This window comes from Apaloderma vittatum, unplaced genomic scaffold, assembly GCF_000703405.1.
Source record: "Apaloderma vittatum isolate BGI_N311 unplaced genomic scaffold, ASM70340v1 scaffold11459, whole genome shotgun sequence".
NCBI lineage: Eukaryota > Metazoa > Chordata > Aves > Trogoniformes > Trogonidae > Apaloderma > Apaloderma vittatum.
The window spans coordinates 11,955-25,750 of NW_009737024.1; the positions used below are offsets into that span (position 1 = coordinate 11,955).

The 13,796-nt window shown below is 41.1% G+C and overlaps 1 protein-coding gene across 1 annotated transcript in view; it reads left to right on the forward strand.

The window, feature by feature from the left end:
* The window catches only part of LOC104279794 (kalirin), a gene marked incomplete at both ends in the record, with an annotated part of 134,169 nt that overhangs the window by 565 nt on the left and 119,808 nt on the right, over window positions 1-13,796 (forward strand). The window lies entirely within an intron of this gene.

Consider the following 13,796-nt stretch of genomic DNA (forward strand, 5'->3'; position numbering starts at 1 on the left):
CTTTCCAAGAGTACAGTGTATTATGTGGAAGGGAGTTTTGTTTGGTTTGGAATAAAAGGCAGTCATTACACGTAGGTATTATTATTGTTGTTGTTGTTATTATTTTAATAATAATAATTTTCCTCATAGTACAGTTTAAGCAAGGCTTGCTCAGGAATTTTGGTATGAAACCAAAAAGCTTGTAACTTGTCCTCAAACCATAGTCGTAATAATTGTTTAAATGTACATCCCATCTTTATGTGTAGAATTTAAAAGAAAGTGGACCTTTGATAAGTTCTTCCAGCAACTGAATAGCTGTGGTTTTTTGTTTGGTTGTGGTTTTTTTTTTCAAGTTTATTAGGACCAGAAATTATTCAGTCTCAGCTGTGACTGTCAGATCATGTTACACCAGTTTGGTTTAGATTCGATGCATCCTCTATTAGAAACTGATCTTCTGTAAAGGTACTTCTGCTTTGGGTATTTCAGGTAAAATCCTGATTATGTAAAGCAGAATGTATCAAATGCTTTGTCTTCCAAGTGCACACAAAGCAGGTTATTGCTCAAATATTTCACTGTGGCAGAAGACAAAAACTGTATTACACTTTAATTTTATTTTCCTTGTAGTATCCTTCCCATGTGCCGGCCTCGTTTAGTTAAGATGTTTCCAGCAACAGGGACATACCTCTTTCACTGTGCCCTTAGGGAAACTATTTCACTGCCTGATGGCAGCTACTAGCTATATATTTCTTCTTTTTCGTCTCCCTCATATTCAATTTTTTCCCCCTTGTTTACGTCCCTTTAGTCTTATATATGTCTCCTAAGGAGGTAAATATCAGGGAAGGAGATGAATTAACAACCCTGAAGTATCTGTGGAAGGTCTTCTCCAATGTGCTTTTAGCCATGTTAAGCATATTTAGTTCTGCTAGTGTGGTTTTATTAACCAATCCCTTTGTTACCTATTTCTTTAGATCCATTAATTTTACCAACATCCTTCTCTGAGTTAGATGTTCAGCTCTCAATGGAATATTCTTTTGCTTGGCTTGCTAGTGAACCTCAGTGTTACCGTTCAGCTGTGATGAGGTGTCTTTGCATACCATTGACAAGTCACACAGCCTGAAAGCAGCAATTCTAGATTGGTGGGTCTCTAAAATTTTATGGGGCATCCTGTGGATTTAAGCCTTCTGGTAATAGGCTTGAATTTCCAGAATTACCTTTTGCAAATTTATTAAAATGGACCTTAGGCTAGAGTTCGGAAACCACAGTTTTACCAGGCCTCATCCAAAAGCACAAGTTAATGGGAGGTTTTGTCCTCAAATCAACATTAGGTGCCTTTCCAGAAGATGTGCTTGAGTCAGCTGTTGTTGGATGCAACAGTGGGGTGATGAATGAAAATGAAGATCATGTAATATACAGGTGCTGAAACAAGGTGATTTAATGTCCTTTGTCATCTCCCTTCTCTATGATACGTTAGCTTCCTAATTCTAGCTACATCTTACATTTCTGGATCACAGTTAGCTGTGGGGGTTTTTTCCCTTTCTTACCTCCTCTTTGAATACTACTTTACTGGAGATGCAGGAAACAATCGAGAAAGTCAGAAAAATAACATGGTCTTGACAATAATGATGAGAGCAAGCTGTGTAACTGTCTGCACATGGAAACAACAGCTCACTTCAGGCTTGCTCTGTGGAATCATATAATTTGGAGATACATCCCCTCATCAGGGTTTAGGAACACTAAAGGTGTAGCCTGCATGTGTAGATACTAGGGTAAGTCAGAATAGAATTATTTCACTTAAGACTTTTTGAACCCCTCTCTTCTATACTATTTCAGCATGTCTGTGAGTAACTTTAGACATGTTGCCACTCACTTCATGAGGCCAATGTCAGACCAGAGTGTGTATGAATCAAGTTCACTGAATGACCACATGTGTTCAAATGAAGGTGGATTTTTGGGAGGAGGATGGAGAGGGGAAAGAAAAGTATAGTTTGCATGGATATAGAATCTTGTAGGTTCCTCCTCCTCTACGTCTCATGCAATAGCATCAATGACCTGAACAATTGTGAACAGTCACAATCAGTCCTGCACTCTGAGTCTGAAGTTTATGGTGCTTCCTTATTAGAAATAACTGCCCGAAGTTAAACCTGGTTTCTTTGCCTCTGTCTTTAACAGGAATAGTTTCCTCTGTTGCATTCACAGCAGAATACCACTGCTAATTTATGAGGCCTGTCTGTAGCGTGACGCTGGAATCTGGTGCTGGGAAATGGACATGGGGACATGCACTGAGGGGAAGTGAAAGGAATCTCAGGCTTCATCCAAGGTCAAAGACTTGAGAATATAATACTTTCTGCTTTGGAAAGAGTAATAGTGAGGGTAAGAGGGGAGGCCGTAAATTTATCACACCTGAAGTTCTCCTGCAGAAGCTTCTAGTGAGGTCAATTTTGTGGTTGGGGAATAAATCTCCTCCCCACTCTGATTATGACCATTTTTTATTCCTTCTAATTCTGTTCTTGATGCTTAACTCTTTAGAGTAAGTTGGTAATTAATTCTAACTTGTGTTTAATTATTTGCCATTTTTCTCAAGGTAGCGAATAGCTTTGCCCTGGCTAGGGTGGATAACTGGCATCACTTCTTCTCAGTGTGGCCATATAGTAAAGCACATATGCTAAGATCCCGAAACAAACTGGTGAGTTTGTTTATTCCACTCATCAGAATGTTGATTATTGGCATAGCTGACAACAAAAAGAGTTGTGTTTGTTTTTCTTAAAAAATAAAATGTAGTGTAGCACTGACATGCCTGGTGAGATTGACGATATAAGCAATAGTATTTGCTATTGGCCATTCTCTGAAAAAAAAACCTTAAGTCTGCCATACAGTATAAATTTATTCTCAAAAAACTTCTTTCTTTTGTCTCTGATATATTTGTTCTTATCTCCTACTGTTACAGGAAGGCATTTGCAAAGGTCAGACTAGAAGCAATTTGTATGAGTTTTCTTGATATTTTCTATAGTGGGCAAAACATTCATGGTTTCGATTGCTTCATAACTGCAAGTAGAGAGGAGTAGTGTGTCTGGGATTGCTCTGCTGAGAAGTGCTCTGATGACTGCCCTGCCACTGCACTAGATAGAGAGGTGGAACACGCTCCCTCTATGTCTGATTAGAAACTCCATGGATTTATAAATCTGAATGCAACGATTCAATCAGGCATGGCCTAAAGAGATCACATTCCTGCATACAGCTGTGCTCGGAAAATGTCAGTGCCTTTAGAGTGCTGCATTGTGGGCAATAGGAAATATAATTTGAGGTCCCTTTCTCTCATAACTGCTGCTCATACAATGCTCTGGCAATTTTTCTGACAGTATTTATTCTACCTGGAATGCACAGATGGTGAATGTTTGAATTTGGATTTAAAAGCCTGAGTTCCTTAGAGGGAGGTTTTTATCTTGTATATACCTGTGACTGTTTCTCTCTCAGCCAGTGCTGATACTGTCCACAGGCTGCCATCCTGAAAATGCCAACATTAGGCACAGTGCCTACCACACAGTGAAAATTAGTAGTCAGGCAATATCGCTGAGCTAGGTACCAGTATATCACAGAATCACATAGAATGTCAGGGGTTGGAAGGGACCTCAAAAGATCATCTAGTCCAGCCCCCCTGCCAGAGCAGGATCACCTACAGTAGATCGCACAAGAATGCCTCCAGGCAGATTTTGAATGTCTCCAAAGAAGGAGGCTCCACGACCTCCCTGGGCAGCCTGTGCCAGGGCTCTGTCACCCTCACAGTGAAAAAGTTTATTCTAATATTTTTGTGGAACCTCCTATGTTCCAGCCACTCTGGACATAGCTGCAATGTTCCTGCAGTGACAGCCTCTTTGCTTGGCTGAATTACTTTGTGCAAATCAGATAACCATAATTCAGCCCATTACAATTGTCAATCCAAAGATAATTTCAGTTCAGACTTTCTAACTTTTCCTTATTCGGGACTTTTCTCCTAAAGTGACTTCCAATTGAAAAACTCTGTTAACTGGCTTTGTGTTCCCAAGACCTCCCCATGTTTCTGCACTATGAGTTGAGCTGCAGTTGTAGGAAACCCTTCTCCTATTCTCTGTACATGAAGAGATGGGCCACAGATGATTCTCCTCCTTTCTGGCATTCCCCTCAATTGGAGGTTGGGGTGTTTTTGCTCTGTTCGCAAAAACCATCACTGCATTAGTGCTGGTGCAGAATTAGGAAGGATACTGGGGAAAGTGCTCTGATAATCCCTCGCGCTCCTCTGCGGCTGGACAGAGTGGTTTTGTGCTTTTGAACGATCCGGAACGAGCATTTCTGTAGTCCTTCTGCGTTTATGAGCTTTTCCATCAGATAACGCTGTTACGATTTCCCGTCGGGTAGGATTAATTTGCTTTTTATGGCGTGCGAGCGCCCACCCGTCCGTGTTCCAGCCTGCAGATGGCACTCGCGATGCGCTGCAAAGGCCTTTGGCTCCGCTAGTGATAAACAGAGCTGATGTTCCTAATCCAAACTAATCAAACATTGTCTCGACGTGAAATGAAGCAGAAGGGAAGCTGGCTCGCACGCTGTCCCCTCGGTGTTCTCCCACCGCTGCCAAAACCCATGTTGTTCAAGGACACCCAGAAAAACAAGCCTCATATTGTTTTTCTTTTATAAGTGCAAAACTGGGCAGTCTGGGCTTTAATGCGAGGTGGTGCTTGTTGTCTGTGTTTATGGGATAAGAGGCTCTTGGGTCACTGGAGCTACTTGGAAGGCTCTTGGGCCACGTTACGCTTGTAGCTACAAATGGGTTCTGTACTGAGTGGCTGTGTGCATGTTTGCATGCAACTGCTGTTGGTGTATTTTTCCTAGTAATCCAAAGGCACTGACTGATGTTAAGAAGGTAAAATATCGCAACTCCAGCGTGCAACAAAGCTCGTGTTCTCCATGGCCTTGTTTCAAAATGTGTGGAGTTGTCCCTCATTATCAAACACAATAAGATGGTTGACTGGAGGCTAAACTGTGGCCGTCAAAGTTGATGGGGGTTGTCTGCATGTCCACTGTGGCAGCTCTTGGTTCAGGCCTTGTGACTAAAACAGTTTTGATTTAGGTCCATTGCTGGATCCTATATTTCTGACTTTAACAGTTTTACAGAATCCATTTTGCCAAGGTATACTTGTAATGCAGTGGACTATTCATGAATTATTACTGAGAAGGAGAGCCAGACAAAATGCAAAAAAAAAATGCTGAGCTTTGCAGTATAACATTTGGGCAGCTATTCAGTTTTCCTGTTCTTGGGTATCTGTGTTTGCTTTCCTCCAAGATAGCTTTTGGAAGAACATGATTAAACACCTGAACATTGACTTTGAACCATCAAAATGAACCTTATATGTACATACATAGTTCCTTTACAATTCAACTCTACCTTTTATTCTTATCAGGGATATAAATGTATTTCCTGCAAGGGAAGGCTTTCAAAGGAGACCTTGAAAACCAAAGGCCTGTATCACCCACTGGAAATCAAATATTGGGTGATAGTCTTCATGTGATAAGCAATTTGTGCTCCAGTGTCCCTATCTAGAGTATTCACTTCCTCCATTGTACTGTTTCTAAAATGCTGCCAGTTCAGGGTTTTCAAAAAGTTCTTGGAGATAAAAAGAACTTTAAGCGTAAATATGTTGACAAATATGATTGTATTTCTTGTCATGGGAATGTCCAGTGGATTCAGAAAGAAATCCTGCAGATAAAAATGATATTCTGTGATCTCTCAGTCCCACATAGTTTTACTTGAACTACTTTAAAACCAAGTGAAGTAATGGAACAGTCAGGCCAGAGCTGAATTGCAAACAGCTACTTGTTTGGCCTTCAAGAGAGAAACCTAGTGCTCTCCCGTACAAATTCCAGCTCCGTTGGATGTCATTGTTTTGAATTTTGGCATGAAGTTTGGTACTGATGTAAAACAGCTAGGCACAAATTAGGAGCCTGTGTTGATAATGAGCACTTAGGGAGCATTGTCCCAGGGTGGGGTTTTTTTTACTATTATTATTACTTTTTAAAATTTTGTGATCTACCTGGTTGTTGAAAGGAATAGCTCACTGGGCATACTGGATTTTTCCCCTTGGATTGAGTGACTAAAATGTAGGATGAAATACTAGGCCAAAACGGAGAAAGCAATTAAACTCAGTAAGAACTATGTTCAAAGTAAGCAATAGTAACTGTGGTTCTAGTAATGCCGAATCTTTTTAAAATAACAAAGACATGAGACATGCTACCACAAATCAACCCCACTCTTAACTTTGTCATCCTTTGCATGGTCATTAGCAAGTTCTGAAGCCATAATCTGCAGTTTCCTGTTCATTTATGTAAATATATTCACTTCTGCACAAAGAGGGAAAAATGCCCTCTGGCAGCAGATGACACAGGCCGTTGCACTGCGGTGTAGGAGCTCTGGACTCCAGAACTCTTGGTTCCTTCTCCTGGCTGGCAGCAGGCTGCATCTGGCAGTCACAGGCAGCAGAGAAAAATGGAACTGCTGATGTATGGGTCGTCTGTGAAGGTTATCTTGGGGCTTCTGGATCTAAAACTTCTAAAAGCACAGCTGAAGAGCCAGATAGTTTATGAAAGCAATAGTATAACTTTCTGCATGAAGTCCAGCAGCTTCTGAGTGACTCAAGATGTACCTGTGCCACAAGTGCAGAGCTACTGAAATTGCTCTGCGCAGCCTGAGCCAGGAACAAGAAAGGCTGGAAGGGCTGAGCAACGTAGCTGTGTTAGATGTAATGCTGGGGGGAATCGACTGCTGGACCTAAGTGAGAAGCGGGTCGTGTAGGACACGTTTTCCCTGAGGAAGTGTGATGCTGTTCGGTGTGCTGTGGGTGTCAGTACTGTGCTCCACTGTGTGATCTGGCCGTGCCTACAGAGACTTTATTAGCAGGGCTTGCTGAAGGAGCGCCTTGGCTGATCTTCTGAAAGCCATGTAGCTGGACTGGTGGCTGTTGGTACTCCACAATCTTGTGGTAACAGGGAACCTGTTTTTAGAGAGGTCCTGCAGTGGCATGGAAATCTTCCTGGCAAACACACGTGTCTCTTATGCCATGTCTCTGAGTTTACATTTCATGTGTTTCTCCTCAAGCTACAAGTAATTTTGTTTCCTATTTCTTCTCGTCCAAAATCACATGACAGCTGGAACTTTTCATTAAACCACCTGCAGCATGATTCACAATCTAAATGCTCCCTATAAAATCTCAAGGCTTGGCAACGCAATACATTTTTGACAATTGCCAGGAGCTAGCTTCCTATCGCTGGTTTATTTGGGTAGGTTTATTTTTGCGTCTTTAAAATATGATCCTTTAATTTGCCTGTAAATGCATAATGCAGTTCCCATGGCAGACTTGGAGACAATGAAGCTATTTAAGAAATATGTAATTTTAATTCTAGAGGTTCCAGGAAATGGAGTTTCTATTGCATGGGGAATTCTGAGTTTTTGAATTAATTTCCTTTTGAATCAGAAAAGACAGCCAAAATATCTGAAAGAAGAAAAATTCTGGAAATTGGTCTTTTTCGAAGACATAATTGTTTTTAAAAGAACATTGGAAGATTATAATACTCCTAACATGCATACTAAAAATATATTCAGTATGATACTGACGTCTCAACTGAATAAACATACAGGTGAAAAAACCAATATTTACGTTTGACAATTTCTGTGAAATATACTCACTTAGATGAACTACTGCTGGTTTGACTGACCTGTGTATGTTGGTGAAAACCATTGTCATCTAAAGGTTTTGATCCCAACCGATCATTTTTCTTTATGCTCTTCTTATTGGCAGGTCAGTGGGTTATCAAACCGTGCCTATTGATTCAGGAAGATTAATTGCAGCAATGTCCAAATCTCATTTGTACTGGTGGTGGACTAGTACTCTTCAGTTCAATTTCTTGCAGCTATCGATAGTGGCGGGCCTCAGGGCGAGAAAAATGACACTATGAGTCTAAGCAGCATTTTTACTTTCTGGTTTTGTCATAGGGCAGTAGAAGGAGCTGCCCAGGGCTGTGCTGCTTCCTCTGGGCCAGCCAGCAGTGTTTGTAGGAGATGGGCGCAATGTTAGCCACAGCAACTGTATTAAAACATTGCTGCAAATCACAAGTATGCTGCTTTGCATACATTTGGCGAAGGAAATTTCATGCAGTTTAAGCTAACGTCAGATGGATTTGTGTTCAGCAAAATAATTTGCAAGGACAGGTTTTAGGTATTCATTATCATCATGCAAATGTTCTGGGAATAGACTAACTGGGATCGCTTGATCACTCTGCTCCAAAAGATTTAGCAAAAAACCCACACTTCCAATGTCAGAGAAATGGCTTATAATTAGCTGGTTCTAAAGAGCGGAGAATCCAGTTAAATGGCTGTATCTACACTGCAGAGAAGCTGCTTGACAGTGCAGTTGTCCCTCTCTTCCTTTCTTGTCACAGGTCCCTAATTGTCCCGATGGAGAATGTCCTCTGCCACATCAGGCATCTGAACTGTCTAAAAACTACACTTGTATTATTAGACTATTACTGATATTTTTTACTGATTATATAAAAAAAAACCAGTGTTCAACATTTCATTGCATGAAAACCTATTTTAAAAATTTATTTCCCTGGGATAGAGTTCAGATCTCATTTCTCTCCGTACATCAGGGCAACATCAGTGGATTTATAGAGGTCTTTTGGAATTACATGTGTGTGAACAGGGACAAAAATCCTAATGTATATATAAATAATTCACTTGTTGATTCAGTGCGTGTAATCCAGCCATTAATATTGCCTTCCATAGCTGTGGTGTGTGAGGTCTGGTTTTGCGTAACCAAGCCCCAAAAAAGCACTGCTTTGTGTCACAGTGGCACTGGCATATGATTTGAGGCATTTAGGCATCTTTGTGTGGTATCTGGTTCAAAGCACTACTACATGCAAAAGCAGAGGTTGCTCTCCTCCTTTGCTGAGCTGGGGAGAGAAATTCTAAGACTGACGTGGAAAAAGCAGGCAGAATGAACTTCCTCATGTCACTTTAACTGAAGTTCATTTGGAGAGAAAGAAATTGCAGAATTTGCGAGAAGTCAGGAACTGAAGTAGGTGTTTCTGAACTGTCAGTGAGTAGGTGCCTGTGTGGCTGTCTAGCATGTTTGCCTATATTAATAAACAGCTAATACAGTAGAAAACATGTGCTCTAAACCAATGACACCACGTGCTGTTAACATGCAACTCTCGTTATTATTGGAATGTTTTGTCCAGTGCACTGCAGGTGCATCTGTGAGGTGCACAGCTATGCAGCAAATGGAAAGCAGAGCCTTCTTTTGCCGCCCCCAGGCTCGGTGCAGAAGGGCGCAGTGTAAAAGCGTGTTTGTGACTCATTAATACCAGGGAATGGAAAGTGCAGCCTTCATGTTAAATGTGTCAGCCCGAGAGCTGAAGTGAAGGCGTTGAGTGTTCAGTGACAAGCAAGGAGTTTCTACAAGGAGAGGAGAGGTGGCTGAGAGCACTAGTTTTTAGTGACTAGCTCCTGTTTTTTTTTGCCTGTGGCCAGGATTTATACTGATAAGCAGAACTAGGGTTTGTCAATGCCCACGCATCAAAGCTGAGTGCAGCAAGGACTTGAAACCTGCAGCGCTCTGTGGCAGGGGAGAGGGGTCTAGTACGATTTTGGTGTTACTTTCTGTTGTCCTCTGGGGGTTGTGGTAAGCTTAAAATGGACCTAGTTGAAACCTTTCTAAAATCAGAGGTAGATGTTTGTTCCCACCACAAAAGTGGCTCAAACAAATGCTTCCCAGCCAGGAATACATTCACATCATTCCTCCTTTGTAAAAAGTAATTATTGACTTGTTTTGTGGGGTTGCAAGCTGTCCCTCCCAGTTCCAGACCCTTTCCCAAAGGAATTCCTGGTTTTATCTGTGCCAAAGCCCAAGTCCTTGGTGCACATGGAGTGGTGGGCTCTTCTGCTTTGCTCCTCTGTCATGCATTGAAAAACCACACGGGAGAGAAGGAGCCTCACAGCACAGCCAGGGCTGTGCAGCCACGCTGAAATATCAGTCAGCTCACCAGAGTGTGTGCTCCCCCTTGGGAGCGGTAACTGGGTCACTAGGTCATTTAACCACTGTAAATTTAGATTTTTTTATAGCAGCATGTAAATGTGGGACAAAAGAAAAAAAAAGAAGATACTTCAGAGCACAGAGCAGAATCTGATTTGTGTGCTAGGATAGGGAGGCAAAATAAGGAGATTATTTTGGGATGAGATATGTGAGGGGAGTGCAAATTTTTGCTTGGACTTGCTGGGCGTGCCTCCAGCGGTGGGGACAGGTGCCCAGATCTTACTGCCTGGGGGTTGGCACAAAACTGGGACTCCAGGATAGCAAACAGGGAGAGATCAAAAGACTACTGAAAGAGAATTTCTCTGATCTTTGTTTTTGTCTCATATTATGTCCAGCCTTAGCCTTTGAGGGCAGGATTTGGGATTTCTAGAGGAAGGGGAATTGGATAAGCAGGGAGAAGGATTTGGCAACATTCAGTAAAGAATACACCAGAAAGCTTTCAGAATTTTTTTATAGTAAAAAACCTGGCCCATGTTGACTGTAGTGGCAGTATCTCAAATGCCTGCAATATTCCTGGAGACCTACTACATGCCAAAAATCAATGCATTTTATAGCACAAAGATTTCTGGTAGGAATGCTGTTCTGCACCAGATCTCTCATTGTAAGTTGTTATTAAGATAAATTTATCTCAGATCGTGTGTGGCCACCTAAAAACAACTAGAAATAAAATAAAAAAAATTTATCTTTATAAAGCTTTGTTATGATTATGGATAACCTGAACTGAATTTCACACACTGGAGCACATTTTTAAAATCAGCTCCATGTGAATGCTTTCTGACCAACATGAAAAATGTTAGTTCCTGTGTGGAACTTTTCAAAAGTATATGACTAAATCTGGTGTAAAATAAATAAATAAATAAAATAGTTTATTAATTCCAGGGTAGTGAAAACCCCTTCTATTTTTCCCTCATTATAAATATGCAGTACATCTCACTAGCCGTTACAGATATTTTAATCTTTTTAAGTCTTGGGTAAGACAAAACCCTTAGTCCATTTTGCTTTGGTGGCGACTCTGAAGAACTAATTTGATGGGTAAACCGTACAGACAATTCATGTGTCAGGGAAATAACAGTGATAAGAAATTTGTTTATAAATCTAATAGGATACGGAGAATGGTTTCTACTCATTGTGTAAACCATGACAGAAAACTATCTTAATGTTGACAGTGAAGACATTCTGAATCCAAAGGGTCCATCTTGCTGACCTACTCGGAAGAATGCTGAGCTGGAACAAGGAAGTAAAACGTTACTTCAACTTTAATTGACGCTGGGGAGGCGGCTTTTTGCTTGTAGATAGCAGAGGGGCATTTGCTATCAAATTATCTGAGGTCCAGAGAGTATGAGGATGGGGATGGAGGTTATCTGAGTGCTGGGCACGTGGTGTGTTACCGTTCCTGTTCACAAGATATCTTGAAAAACCTCCTTCTACTTAATGGAAATATCCAATTTGTCTACGAAACAGAGATGTTGGTGTTTTGTTCTTATCATATGTTTTGTCTCTGGCAGGCAGTGTACTGAAGCATGAGGTTTACTTTGAATGGTGAGACCCATTTTTAAGTGATTCATTGCTATGAGTTAAAATTTTCTAGGCCAATAGAAGGGATCCAGGAGAAGACCGAAGGACTCCCGGCCTCCTGCTGAGTCTGGAGAGAGTATAGACAGTGCTATCACGTGGTACTGGTGCGACCAGTGCCACAATACATGATGACCTCAGTGATTGCATCTCCTGCACCATTCCCACCTGGGTTGATGCATGGGAGCAGATGCAGTGCAGTGTGTCAGGGAGGTAGTCTGTGTTTCAAAGGAGCAGCAACAAAAATTTGATTAAATCGCTGCATCCTTCCAGAGGTGGCAGCAGTGCGCTGACCCTGCTAAAAGGCTGTAGTGTGTCTTCGTCTGTATTTTTTCTGTCAGTTCTCTTGTCAATGGTGGCCTTTAACTTATGACAAAATAGAGTTCGCTGCAAATCTTGAGGTTCTATGCTGCATTTGTGGTAGACTTACCTTTTGTGGCAGCCTATGTTGCATTTTTGTTACATATTACCAGACAGAAAGTATGATTGTTATGTGATGTATATGCAGTTGTGCTGTACCCCAGACTGCTTAGTCTCTATATTTGGCTATATAAGAATTCTTAAGCCAAACACTCTGGAGAATTTTGGTCAAAGCTTTGCTGAATTTTCTTCTGTTAAACATTATCTCATTCTATAAACAGTCCCATGTCACTCAAAATGTGCTTCAGGAAAGATGTTATAACCTGTCTCTACGTTAATGAAAATAAAGGCACAACTGAGTTAAGATAGTGGCTGTGGGGGAAGCAGAGAAGAATAAGAAGCTGTCTTATTTAAAGCAGATTTCATAAAAACCCTAGCACTAAAAACAAAGCCAGGCAATTTAGAGAATTCCCGTCCTCACAGTTTTATTTCTATCTCTGTTTTCAAGGCAGCAGCACTGCCAGTTACATATACTGACTTTTCCCAGCGCTGCTGACAGTCCAAAGCATTTTAATACTGTCATCACTGTCTCGTTGAAATCTCCAAACTGTGAGCATGATATTAAACCCAGAATGCCTGAAGTTTTTTCAGTTCAGGAGACCGTCAGGACCTGATAAAGCTGTCACGGTTGCAGTCCCATCTGCAGGGCTCAGAAAGACAGGAGCTGAGCCTTTGGGACAGAAAACAACACTGTGCCCTCCCAGATTGCTGCTCACCTCAGAGCTGCCACGCTTTTCTTTGTTCCTCCACTCACCTTTCCTTTCCACCTCATCATAAAGAAGCTGTGGAGCTTTGTTGTGAACTACTGGGCTTATTGATTATATTTATCATTTGAGAAGCTTTCAAAATGCTGCATTTTGTTCCTGACAATTTGCTTTCTTGTCATTTCCTCCAAAGAAAATGCTTTCCTCAGCTTTGCTGAGTTGCAAAGGCTGAGTTACTTTACAGTCACTTCAGCAGCTCTCATTCATTCACTCTGCTAATTACCCAATTACTAAATCATTGTGCAGTGATAATACTGTTTTACTGGTATAGTCACTGCATAACACCAACCAATATCAGATAATACTATTTTTTAGCATTAAAACCGCTTTGGTTTCGATACCAGAACCTCTTCTGCTCTCCTTGTTGCTCACTTTCACTTGCCTGTTACTGTGCAAGGATATTCTCAAAGAGAAGGAATCAAGCTATTTTCATAGATATTACCAAAAATAAAATACTAGGATAAAATTTGGTCAGTAATCGTCAATTTCAGATACCTTCCCTAATTCTTCTAGATCCTTGTACAGTCCATAAAACACTGAAAATATTAAAACAGCGAGAGGAGTATTTCATCATCTCATTTTAATATGCTGTTTAGATATATTTCTCCCAGAAGAGCAGTACAGTGACAGAAAAAAAAAATATTCCTATAAGCACTAATTGAGCCTACATATCAAGTAGATACTGTTTCTGCTTAGGGCACCCTAAGGTGCCAAAGTCAAATATACCTGCTGCCTTTGGAGTGCTGCAAGACCATTTCAGTTAAAACTGCCAAGTTTTTTCACTGCAGTCATCGAAATTTGTTTCCGCTGATGGTTCTTTAGTTTGTAAACACAGTTGTTTGTTAGACCCAGCGCATGAGCCTTCTTGGGGCAACATTGGTTTCTCAACTGGCAACTTTTTTTGGTCTAAGGAAAGACACTGAAGATTTGCTTTTGCCGAAAGAGT